Below are 13,891 nucleotides of genomic sequence, written 5' to 3'. Positions count from 1 at the left end.
TTGGTAGGTCAGTTCGAACGGATGTCCTCGGCATTGAGACCCACAGATGTTGAAGGATCTAGCAGCAGCGGTGTTAGGAGGGGTGGAGCGTTTCCAGTCAAGGCTGTCAAAATTGATTTTCCTCTTTACTCAGGTGATGATCCTGTTCCTTGGATCTATCGGGCCGAACGCTACTTTGAATCCCACGAGACCCCAGCACACCAGAGAGTCTCAATTGCCGCTATACACATGGATGGTGAGGCTATTATGTGGTACCAATGGTACCGTAAGACCCACGCACAGACCACCTGGTTGGACCTGATCGAAGCCTTACATGTGAGGTTCGGTCCTTCTGGTTATGAAAACTTCAATGAGTCACTCCCGGATGAGACAGACAGGAACAGTGAGGGAGTACCAGAACGAATTTGAACGGTTGGCCACCCGGGTTCATGGCTGGCCGGAGGCTGCTCTGGTGGGATGTTTTATAGGTGGCTTAAGGGAGGACATCAAATCGAAGTGAATACCATGCAGCCGACCACATTGATGGCAGTGGTGGGATTGGCTAAGCTCCAGGAGGAGAGGCTGGACCAACTTAAAAAGCTGGGGAGGCCTATTGGGCCTCAAGCGGGCCCAACCCAGAAGGGACCCTATCCCAAGACTGAGTCGAAACCTGGTCCTCTTCTTCCAACCCCGACCCCAACCACAACTACCCTCAAACCGGTTCCCTTACCTGTTCCACCTAACAAGAGAACTGGAGCACTGACCATCCCTTATCGGAAATTATCCTGGACAGAAATACAGGCCCGTAGGCAAAAAGACTTGTGCTATAATTGCGACAAAAATTCGTTCCTGGTCACAAATGCAAGGCCCAGCATGTGTATCTCCTACAAGTAGAAGGAGAGGATGATTTTGAAACACAAATCGGCGGCCTAGGGGTTCAGCAGAAGGAGGTGGTACCGGAGGTAGAATATTGTGTTATCTCCCTTCAGGCCCTAGCTGGTTACCAGGCCCCAAGAACCATGCGGGTCCAGGGGCAGATATCAGGGAAGAGAGTGGTTATCTTGATTGATAGTGGGAGATCTCTGAATTTCATTACTCCCAGATTAGCCAAACAACTCGGGTTAATGATAAAGCCCGTTTCTCCATTTGTAGTCGACGTGGCTAATGACCACCAAATCACTTGTGAAGGAAGGTGTAAATCGGTTGAATTGAAGATTCAGGGGTACAGCTTTAGAGTGGACCTACATCCGTTAGAATTCATGGGGCAGATGTTGTCTTGGGCATACAATGGTTACAGTTACTGGGCCCCGTGGTTTGTAATTGAGCTTACTTGACAATGCAATTCACCTATGAGGGGAGTTACTACACATTAAAGGGGGTTAAGACCCAACCCATAATCGCTGACAGCTTGGAGGTTATACTTAAGAGCTGCCAACATGACTCTATTCCCTTATTGATGAGCATGGGCTCAATGCCTACTGGGCCCATTGTCTCTCCACTCTCAGGAAACACTAGCCCTTCCCCAAGTCAAACCCAATAGCTCCAGCTACTACTACAAACCTACTTCGACATTTTCCGAGAACCCACTTCATTGCCACCCCCTTGAGCCCATGCCCACCAGATTCCCATCCAACCCGGAGCCCTACCTTCAAAAGTGAGACCCTATCGCTAGCCCCATTATCAGAGAGTAGAAGTGGAGCGTATGGTGACAAAACTGTTAGACAAAGGTTTTATCCCGCGCAACAGCAACCCATTTTCGTCTCCAGTAATTTTGGTAAGAAAGAAAGATGGTAGTTGAAGATTCTGTGCGGACTACAGAGCCTTGAACCACATCACAGTTAAGGACAGATATCCAATACCCCTGATTGAAGAACTATTTGATGAGTTAGGACAAGCTAAATACTTTTCCAAGATGGACCTACGGTCAGGCTACCATCAGATCTGGGTCCACTCGGAGGACATTCACAAAACTGCATTCAGAACTTCGGATGGGCATTTTGAATTTCTAGTGATTCATGAAAGGAATTTTCAAGTTGGGCCTCCTCATTCCAGAGACTCATTAAAGGAATTTTCAAACCTTATCTGTGCCTATTTATGCTTGCTTTCTTTGGTGATATACTTGTGTACAACCCAAGTTGGGCCCCCCATTTGGAACATTTGTAGTGTGTGTTGGGCCTACTACGTCAACACCAATTGTTCGCTAAACCCTCAAAATGTTCATTTGGGCAGACCCAGATCAGTTACTTAGGGCACATCATCTCTAGCAGATAGGTATATATAGACCCAAAGAAGATAGATTGCATGATCACCTAGGCCCGTCCCAGCTCCCCACGGGGCCTCAGGGGGTTCCTTGGGCTAACAGGTTATTGCCGCCGGTTCATAAAGGAGTATGGGTCCTTGCCGCTCCTCTCATGCGGTTGCTGAAGAAGCACTCCTTTGAGTGGGATCAAGAAGCTGAAGAAGCCTTTCAAGCACTCAAGGAAGCCGTAACCACCCCACCTACATTTGCCCTTCCTGATTTCAATCTGGAGTTTATAGTGGAGGCTGACGCCTCAGGTAAAGGTATAGATGCAGTTCTGATGCAGCACGGCCGACCCTTGGCCTACTTCAGCAAGGTTCTCTCTCCTCAGGCTCAAACTAAGTCTACTTACGAGAAGGAGCTTATGGCCATCACTCTGGCGGTTCAGAAATGGAGAGCATATCTCCTGGGCCGAAGGTTTACTGTTAGGACAAACTACCACAACATCAAACACCTACTGGAACAGCGAGTTTTGGGCCCTGACCAGCATAAGTGGGCCTACAAGTTAATGGAGTTTGACTTTACCTCTAATGCGGTGGCGGATGCACTCTCCAGAGCTGATAACTTTCATGTAATGGGCTTGTCACGACTAAGTTACCCTCTGTCTGACCAACTGAAACAAGAAATCCATGATGACCTCATTTAACCCAAATTCGGGTCCAAACCCTTGAGAATTCTGCACAGACTTCTGGGTACACAGTCAAGAATGGCATTCTCTTCTAAAAGGCCGTATGGTGGTGTCGGAAGAGTCCAAGTATCGCCAAGAGTTACTTCCGCTATTCCATAATTTCACCCAAGGAGGTCATTCCACTATTATTGGAAGGGTATGAAACGAATGGTACAAGTGTTTGTTGCCCGATGTACTACTTGCCAGCAACAGAAATATAGCACTCAAACTCCGTCCAGGTTATTGCAACCTCTATCCATCCCAAAGAGTGTGGGAAGAAGTCACCATGGACTTTGTAACTGGATTACCCACATCCCAAGTAAAATCGGTGGTGTTGGTGGTGGTGGACCGACTAAGTAGGCTCACTTTATAGGCCTCTCCCGACCTTACTCAGCAGCCACAGTGGCTCAGGCTTACATTCGGAAAGTGGCCAAACTCTACGGAACACCCCAGTCTATTTTAACAGATCGGGATCCTCTCTTCATGAGTACTTTTTGGAAGGACTATTTCATAGCTCAAGGAGTTCAGATGTTGCATTCCACCAATTACCATCCTCAGACGGATGGATAATCCAAAGTGGTCAACCGCTGCCTGGAAGCATACCTGAGATGTTTTGTGGGTGATAGACCCAAATAATGGGCCAAGTGGCTGCCATGGGTTGAGTATTGGTATAATACCACGTTCCAGATCTTAGCCGGAATGACTCCCTTCAAGGTGCTTTATGGGTGCGAACCTCCTTTTATCTTGCCTTATGAGCCGGGCACTTAGCCGGTAGCTGAGGTCGAGGCACAATTACAGGCAAGTAAGCTCCTCAAATTCCACTTACAACAGGCCCAACAACAAATGAAGTTAGCCTATGATAAGAAACCTCGGGAATTAGAATTCTCTGTTGGGGATTGGGTCTATCTGTGGCTCCAACCTTATAGACAGCATCTCTAGTTCGGAGGTCATCCCAGAAACTATCTCCAAGATACTTCGGCCCATTTCAAGTGGCAGAGCGAATTGGTCTTATCGCCTTCTCCACTTACCTGCAGAATGCAAGTTGCACCCCATATTCCATGTCAGTCTCTTGAAGCGTTGCTTGTCCATTGATGTTATCAGTCCCACCCTCCCTCAATTCACAGAAGCAAGAGAAGTAACGTTCGAACCTCTAGTGGTTAAGGATTTATGTTGGGTTCGAAAGGGCAGCAAGGTCCATAAGTAGGCTCCAATTGTATGGTGTGGTCTGCCTCAAGAAGATGCCACGTGGGAGGATTATGACCAACTTTGGAAGTAATTTCCCACCCTTGACCTTGAGGACAAGGTCATTCTCGAAGAAGGAGGGAATGTTAAGCCCAGAAGAGAAGCCAACCCAGTTGGCGCAAATTGGGCCCAGAAGGCCCAAATTTTAGCCCAGAAAACTACTAGCATCACGCGTATGGCACCACCCATTAAATTAGTGTATACCCGACGTCCACGTGATGGAAAGCAATCATAATCTGTTAAGAATGTTAAGAATCGTGCAGGACAGTCAGTGTTGGTTACAAGTTGTTAACTGGCCATGCACTATATAGCTATATAGGCCTATCAACGAATGCGTAAAATAGAATGAATGATTCTCTCTCTCTCTTTTATTGTCTTCTTCAACCTCACGTCCATTTTAGGAGGGCGAGCTCCCTCGAACCAGCTCACCGGAAGCAGAACGGAAGTGAGGACTTATCAGGAAATATACGAAAAAACAGAAAGCAATTTTATTATTGTATTAATATTGGTTTATTGCTACTTGTGATTGTGAAAACATATTTGGACATAACCTTCTGGCTTGTTTCATTCAACCAACAAAACAATGGGGAATTACGAATGAGAGAGCTCCACCAACAAATTTTCAATACAGCTTGGAGGATGTTCAAACCATCTCATGGTAGAATCTACATTGAAGGACAGCTGAGGAGCTAGAGTATGAGCTGTATGATTGATATGCATGCTGACCCATGCATAATTAGGCATCCATGTTGAATTTTTTGGATGCAAGATCACGCCGTGAGCTTCATAGTTGTCCAGTTTACAGGGGACCACGGTCCGAATGACAATCTGTTTATGTTAAAAATCTTTTCTTTTCCGTGGTTTGCTAAGACATTTATTTTTGGTTATAAAGAGTCAATCAACTGAAACTACAAACTACAAGGAATCTCTCTCGCCTCCCCCAGTCAGTCTACATTGTTTCACCAGCCCTAAGAGTCGGTGGGGGTGCAAATGATTCGATCCTATTTAGTCGAATTTGGATTACTCCTATTCGAATCTTCAAATCGGATAGGATAGGATAATAGGATATGATTAGAAATTGGATTGGATTTGGATCACCCTTATCTGACCCAATATATATATTATTTATTTATTTATAAATATATTTTTTGTATTATACTTTTATAAATATATATATGTATGAAAATAATATAAAATACTTGTATTTTTTGTTTTTATTTTAGGGTAAAATACAAAAAGCTCCCCTGAAGTTTCTGACAATCATAAAAACCTCCTCTATTGTTCCACTTTAGCAAAAACCTCCCTTTGATTTTTAAAGAATATGACAAAAACCTCCCTTCCGTCAATAACCAAGACGGAAAATGTTAAACTGGTAAATCAATTTTTCCCAAATGCCTATTTTACCTTTTTGCGAATGATTTGCATCTGTTTTTACTAAAATACCCCTGTCGACATGTTATCTTCTTCTTCTCCGCTGTCGACCTCTTCACCCTCTTTTCCTATCCCAATTTATCTAGGAGTAACGCAGGATGAAATCTCTCATCCAAACTCCATTCATTCAAAGAGGAACCTCTTTATCCTCTTTTCCTTTCCATTTTTTCATATTATTTCTTTATCGATTTCTTCCTCTTCTTTCAATCTTCCATCCTTGATTGCTGAGTCAATCCATTGAACTATAACAATTTGCCATTCGAGATTTGAGATGTGGGTTGCATACAACTTTGTAATGAACTGTGTGGTTTTCTCATCTATATCTGGTTCACCCAGCCAATGCCCTCTGTCTTCATCACTGCGATGTAGCCACCCCTTGTTTCTTGCTTCGACACCCACATCGTCCCTGTTGTGCGGCTTCTAACACTTGAATATGCTCAAGATGGAGAACAGAGATGACGATTTTCTTACTCTCTTTATCAAATGTGGTTTTGGTACCTATCATAATTAATTACACTTTTTTTTTTTTGAAGAGGAGACTTTTCCTTTAAGCAACCCATCTAGAACACTGAAAAAAACAGAGAAAAGGGGTTAAGGGTCACCAGTGCCATGCCTCGGGAAGAATCGCATTGTAAATACTCGACCACGCAAGTTAACTCATAAAAGCAAGGACACCAAGTAGACAAACTCTAACGTTACATGCCCCTTGGACCGTGTGTTGATGACAAAATGTTTTGGATATTCCTTAGCAATGTAAGCAGTCCTAACCATGGTATTCCCTTAGATTCATTGAAAGGCCAGTCCTTTGATGCCAAATATTTCCATATTGCTCTACAAGCTCAAAATGAAGTTTTGCCATGGGCATCCATTCTCTTGGACCACAAAGATCAGAAAGCACAGTATCTCTTGACCTAGTTTCTGACTTTTTCTCTAATTGTCTAGATGACCTTGTCTTTCCTCTCAATCCACCATATCCAAACATCTCATGCCATTCTCTCTGTAATTTCTTGCTAGCACTAGCAACAACAGTGTTATTGGTGTCTTCGTCATCATCGTCCAAATAATCACTCGATGCCCTACCCCCGCCCCTTCTTGGAAGAGTGATGCAGCGGTGGAGGCAACGCAACCCATGCAAAGGGCAGATGTAGTGGACGACAGAAAGGGTGGAGGAGAGTGAGGGATGTGGCAAGCAGAGAACCTCTAAGGATGTTGTAGACAATAAGGAGGAGGTAGAATTTTTTGTCGCCAATCTGGAGAAGGTCTTGGGAGTCAATCTTGACGGGAGAGTTACTAGGGAGGTGGAGGACACATTCGACGAAGCATCCGTTCTTTCCAACGACTTTGAGGGCGAAGCGGCATCGCTGGAAATCGTAGAAGATGAGGGAGATGTTCATGCCACCGCTAAAGCTAGCGAGGTAGACGTCGACAGTTGATTTCTTGCTGTTCCGGCCAAGGATTATGGAATAGATAGCTTGGCGAGGCTGGCCTCAACATCTCTCTCAAAAAATAGAGAAGGAAGAAGGTTGAAAGAAAGAGGGACACCGCCACACAGGAATGGTCTACATACTTTTCAAATTACCAACATGAGGAACTTGCATTGCACGTGCTTTTGCCTATTGGTGCTATTGCCTAGTCTACATACTCAAAATCTTTAATTTGTGGGAATGACGTTTTCATGTCATGCGAGAAATGCTTTAAAAGGGTAGGATGGTCATTTTGAAAAATTAATGCATCGTTGAACATTTTCTGTCTGGTTCACTAATGGAAGGGAGGTGTGTGTAAAGTTTTTCAAAAGTTTATGGGAGGTTTTTGTTAAAGTAAAACTTGAGGGGAGGTTCCTATAATTGTCAAAAACCACAGGGGAGGTTTTTGTATTTTACCTTTTATTTTATTTAAATTAGTATATTTTAATTTTCTTTTAATAATTTATTAATTTTTAAAGAAAACAAGTTGGATTAGACCAGATTTGAAGATCCGAATTATGGATAGAATTCGAATTCAAATTGAGTCCTATCAGATTCGATCAAATCTTCATATTGAATCAGATTCGACATGAACAATATCGGATTGAATTCGAATATACCCTGATTCAAAATCCGTTTGCAACTTTGCATCCATAAGAATTGGTACAGTCAACTGCTGATTTTCTACCTACAAGATTAAGAGATCTTGATTGTTCTGCATGTCCTTTGTTAAAAAGCTAATGTACCACCGGCGAAGAGATGGGAAAGGATGTCATAGCGGAGAGAATGTAATTGCAGGCACACACTATAGGAGAGAATGAAATATTCACAATAGTTTCCATTGCCTAACAAGAAATTTGCTAAACAATCCACGCTTAGAAAGATTAATTTCAATAATTAACTTTAGTAGGGGGCCTTTTAGGAAGTAATCCTTTGCACCATTTAGGGGTGCTGGAAAGAATAAAAAGGAAGTTTATATGTATATAATAAGGGAGAAAATGATATATACTCAAAAGATATATTTTTTAATTACCAACTGATGATGATAGCTTAGTTGGTAAGGTCTCTGGCTTGTTGGAGTAGGATCAAATCCCGTTGTTGGAGTAGTATCATGTGTAGCCCCATGATATATAAGTATCAAACACTCTTGGCTTTTCCTACTACTTATTCCGAAGTTCTATTTTTGAGCTTCTTTCTAAAGCAAACTTCTTATTTCTGAAGTCCAAAAATCAGAACTTTTAGTGTAAAATACAAAGAACCCTGTAGCTTGGGGTAGTGATACTAATTGCATATTCAAAAATTTAATTTTTGAATTTTCTTTATCAATAAAGAATCGAATGAGTTAAAAGAGTAGAGCATCTCTGTCATTATTGGTTCTAACCAAGGAAAAGGCAAAATAGTCTTATAAAAGTTCAAAACTGAAAAGTGCCATCGGCAGCAATAGTGTTGGAATAAAATTTTGGATGTAATGTATGATAATTTTCTAAGGTGTAACTACCCCCAAAGTATAGGGGAGTTCTCTGTATTATATCTAAACTTCTATGAATCTAAGCAAGTCCTGGATGATTGTTTGATTTTAGGCGTAATTTGGGTAGTTCTCTGTATTATACCCTAACTTTTATCGAATCTAATAATGTCTTTGATGTTTGTTTTATTCAATGCTAAAAGAATGGTTTTACTTGGTACCTATATTTGCAAAAGGACCTATCTTTGGAACTTTGAAACAGCGCCTTATTCATAAATTTCAGTATATCCGTAAGCCGTAACTCTAGTTGGTAACAGAAGTATACCACCAATTTCAAAGTTCACATTTGAAAACTTTCAGTTTAAAAGATGGGACCGTGGCGTTGTGATGTGATAAAAAAAGGAGTCTTTTCACTTGTCATCTGTACAGGATGCCTTTCACATGAGAAAAGTCTAATATGGCTACTGTGGTTGAGAGGGTCCTTTATACATCCTATCTTCCACATTTTATACCAAATTTTCTTCACAATCGACTTCTCTATTTTGTCAAGACTAAAATCCAAACCAATAAGAAGATAGTTCCATCTTCTTCATTTTTAAAGCCATGTATGCATGGATAATGGATTGACTTATCTCGTACCTCAATGCAAGAAAAAAAAAAAAAAACAAAGAATTAAGTCAAACGCGGCGCCTTGTCATGTGGACATGGCACAATTGCCTACCACCATCCTAGTTCTTTTTCTTTTTTTTTATGCTCACTTGCTATGTCAATAGTAAAAAATGAGCATCTAAAGTCTAAAACTCTTCCTCAGTTATATGTAATGGGAACTCACTAAGGCCCCCCTAAATTTTCACTTTTAAAACGGTTAAAAGATTCCAATGCAAAATGGAATGGTCTAATCTCTATTTAGTTCATACATGAATTGAAATAGAAATTAAAATTAGCTAAAATCGGATTTCATTCCCAAAGGAGGGGAAGGAATGGCCATTCTCTCAAATGAAGAACTATTCAGGAATGGGATGAAATTCTAATTCCATTCAATCAAACAGTTGAAAATGGTATGATTCCAGATCCCTATGAACCAAAGGGGCGTCAATTTATATTTCATTAAGGGTGTGATCCATTTAGAGTGATTCCAAGTTAGTTATTAACAGTTTGAAGAATCAAGTGGACCCTCCATGGAGACTGAAAAGGATCATTGAAGGCTGCAAGACTTTGATCGATAGGATGAACGGCGTCGTTAAATACGAGCACACTTATTGGGAAGGGAATTGGGTTGCTGATTGACTTGCAAATTGTGTTCATTCCAATATTTCTTCTCTTGCTTCTTTTCCTTTTTCTTTAAAATGTATTTCTTGTACTGACATTTGGGGATGTGCTACCGCCCGCTATGTTTAGCCTCTTCTTCTTTTTGTTATTGATTTCTTATTTCTTATAAAAAAAAAGGGTGTGATCCATTTATAATTGGATCAATCCGTTCATATTCAATCCCATTCAATTTAATTTAAATATATTCTCTTATTACTTAAAATTTATATTACATTCTCTTAAATGAGGTTGGTTTGATTGTTGTGTGATAGGTTTTTTTTTGTCTTTTTCCTGTTATATAATAGGTTACACTTTAATGTAAATAATTCATGAAATATAATAACATATAATCTTTTGGTCATTTTCATAAATTTCTTAAACTATTCTTATGATTTAGCTAATTTACTAATTCTACTTTTACTATTTACATATTGTCTTAAAGCATCCTTACTATTTCTTACAATTAACATCATCATTAAATGTTAACAAAAAGAAATAAAATGTTAAATTTGCCCTCCACATACCACTGCAACTTCCAAAAATTCAAAAAAAATCACTATTCATCTTTTTCGAGTTAACAATCCCAAGCGGCAACGATACTCTTCTTATCGAGGTCATGCCTGGAAGCGAGTTAACAATCCTGAACGGCAACCATACTCTTCTTATTGAGTTATTGTACACAACCCTCAGAGAGTGATGGATTTATCCTACATACCAAATGATCAAAGGCATCAGAGGTAGTGGAATCGAGCGGTTTCTGATTCCAACTAAGCACCAACAGTAGTGAGAACTCCTAGTCTTCTTGCAAAAGAAGAACAACAGAAGGAGTATATGATGTATGGACTGCCAGTGGTCAGAGGATGAGCGTTGAGTTCTCTAACGTAAAGAAAGCAGCGACAATAGACTATGATACTTTAGACAAAACATGTTCCACTCTAGCAGCCCGCGTTGCCCAGACTCAAGATATCTTGGTAAGATGCAGTGCCAACGAGGGAGGTGGGTTTCTTAGAGGGCCTCCACTCCACGGCTCCACCATCTTATCCTATGCTCTTAACTAGATCATGGGATTTTGTGCCCTCTTGCCTGTTGGGGATATTGATTATATACAAAACCCAAACATATTTTTTTGGGAGAATGACGATTCAGTCCAGCGTCAAAATTTCTAGGGCCAAAATATAGTTGAGGTAGGTGCCAGCTCAAAATTGATCCTAATTCGCGAGCAGGCATTAGTGTATAGAATGAGGGTTTTTGACATTTTAAATGTTTATACCTCTATAGTGGAATTCAAAAATCTGCATTGACCTGTCCATAATTTTCTGTATTTTTTTTGGAATTACTCCCTTCTGGAAATCTTTATTGAAAAGGTCGATTCAGAGGGGGTGTCAATTGTAGAAGGCAGCACCATGGAAGTAAACGAGGGGATCTTCCATTGTGAGTAGTGGGTGGGAGTCCAGATCTGCTCCTCACAACATGGCTCTTCACACTGTCCTCACACAATTTAGGAGTGCCACGCGTCTTTGACTTGGGCCTACAGAATACATGTGTGACCAGCAAGTTCATCCCATTGGCACCTCAAAACCCCCAAATTCAACTTCCCGCCTGAACATAACACGTCTCTCTTCCAGAGCCAAAACTTCCTCGTCAACTGCCTTCCTCTCCTTGGCGGCAATTAAGAAATGATGAATCAACATCCTTTTCACAACCACCATAGCTCATAGTCATAGAGAGAAAAGCAATAGCTTCACCTTTGTTCTCACTCTGTTTCCTTTTTTTTTCTGGTAGAAACTTTCACTTTGTTTTCTGGGTCTTCAAGAAATTCAGAAAAACGATCCCCCATTTTCCTGTTGAAACCAAGGAGGGAAGTAAAACATATCCACCCCGATAAATTGGTTTTATTCAAAACCAAAGACTTGCCCCTTTCTAATTTTATAAGAAACAATAAATTTCTCATAGTAGGCCTAATGAGATGAGCTTAGAGAAAAAGTCGTCTCCTCCTTTTCTCCGGTTCTGATACTGCCACGAGTGAGAACAAAAAACTAGGCCACGGAGAATCATAGATAGAACTCACAGAAGATTGAATGAGTGAGCGATAAAATCAATAGAGGGAAATGAAAGAGTAAATGGATTGGGTGTTCTCAGTGGATGATATTTCCGACCAATTTTGGCCGCCACCTACTAATTCATCAATGGCACAACGAGGGGAGGATTTTAAGATGAACCGGAGCTCGTCCGAGTGGGCTTTTCAGAGGTTTCGTCAGGAGGTTCAGTTGCCGCAACTTCTCCACCTTCTGCTACTGTAGCTTCTTTGGTTTCTCTATCTTTCTTCTCCCAAAACTTCAGAGAGACGAGGAGAGGAAGGCAGTCGATGGGGGATAGGGTTCTCTGGAAGAGAGACAAATTATGTACGGGCAAGAAGGGAGAATGCAACATAAAAGTTGAATTTGGGTGTTTTTAGAGCCAACGGGATGAATTTGTCCTTCGCACATGTGTTCTTTAGGCACGAGTCAAAGGACACGTGGCACTCTTCAATTGTGTGAGAACAGTTTGAGGAGCCATAATGCGAGGAGCAGATCTGGACACAGTGGGTGGTGCTTGAAAGGCACAAGCGTGCAAATACGTTGGTTTTGATGTGAGGGCCAAACAAATTGCATCTAAAACTAAGTGGGATCATTTCCCATGAATAATAACTAATAAGTATGAGAGATGTTTCCAATGCATGGTTAGATGTGTGTGTGAGGTGCTTGTGAAGCAACAGGTATCATCTAAAACTTTACAAAGTTAAAAGAGAGATTTGAAACAAAGTTTTAGGTCTTTTACATATGAAATGTGATCAAAGTTAAAAACAAAAGTGAATGGATTTTGCATTATTTGGTTCCAGTGATTCGGAAGACGATTCTTGAAGAGATGTCTATTTGAATTCTCAAATTAAGGAGTTGATGACTGTCATAAATAGGTGGCATCGTGAGCTTGAAAAAGAAAGAAAATAAGAAAAAAAGGAGAAAAAAAAAAGTTGGAGAAGGGGTGCCGGTCTTCCGCTGCTGAATCAAGATAAAGGAATAAAAAGTAACATTGGGTTTTAAAATGATGGGTAAAATATTCGCCTAATGTTTCTGATAATCATATAAACCTCTTCTACAGTTTCACTTTAATGAAAACCTCCTCTGAACTTTTAAAGAATTCAGCAAAAACCTCTCTTCTGTCACTAGCCCAAACAAAAAACCATTAAAATTACAAGAGTACCCCTAATTAATCATTAGGGCATCATTAAAATATTTCAAAATACTGGAATGAGGGAATGACAAGAGTACCCCTAATTGCCCTTGCTTCCCCTTCCTCTTGTCGCAGAACGAGGGAATGACAAGAAATCCTTCACCCAATCTCCCCTCACTATTTTTTGTCTTTGATTTCTTCTTTCTCCATCTTTCTTCTCCGTCCCCATTGTCCCTCCTCTCTTCCATCAAGCCAGAGCAACCAAAAGGCATTGTTCATCTTCTTTACAGTGGCAGCGGACAAAGTTTCGGCAACTATCAATCTTGACCTCCTAAAACTCTATCTTTCTCTCCTCTCTTCTCTTCCTTATCCTATTTTTTTGTTTTTCTCTCTCCCTCTCTTTCTCTTCTTCCCCATCTTTTGTTTCTTCTTCTTCTTGATGTTTTCCCTTCCTTTGCTTATTTTGACCACCGCTGCAACTCTCTGCAGCGATGCTTTGCTTTCTCCTCACAAGCATTCTTCTTACCACGAGCTATTCCAATCTTCATTAGCTCTACTCCTCAACTGAAGATAAAAAAAAAATGTAACAACTGCTAGAATGTTTTGTAATTCCTCTTAGAACGTCCAAAATCAATCCCAATCAATTGTTCTTGACAATTAACATTCTGCTCTTGGAATGTTTTGAAAGGTTCAACAGGGCTGTCATGGCATTCTCTTGTATTGATGGATTAGTCGTGGATAGAATCTTTAATAAATTGGGGATTGTGTTGCATCTGCCAAGCAAAATTCGTTGAATATGCTTGATTTTACAAGTAACTAGATCTCTT

At 40.9% G+C, this 13,891-nt stretch overlaps 1 pseudogene; it reads right to left on the bottom strand.

Annotated features, from left to right (window-relative positions):
- Positions 1-6,144: 6,144 nt before the first annotated feature.
- On the bottom strand, positions 6,145-11,563 carry LOC148801856 (FHA domain-containing protein FHA2 pseudogene; annotated as a pseudogene).
- Between the last annotated feature and the right edge of the window lie 2,328 nt (positions 11,564-13,891).

This window comes from Nelumbo nucifera, chromosome 2, assembly GCF_055504915.1.
Source record: "Nelumbo nucifera cultivar China Antique chromosome 2, China Antique-T2T, whole genome shotgun sequence".
Taxonomy (NCBI): domain Eukaryota; kingdom Viridiplantae; phylum Streptophyta; class Magnoliopsida; order Proteales; family Nelumbonaceae; genus Nelumbo; species Nelumbo nucifera.
The sequence above is the reverse complement of the archived record's forward strand: the minus strand, read 5'-3'. Positions and strand labels throughout refer to the sequence as shown.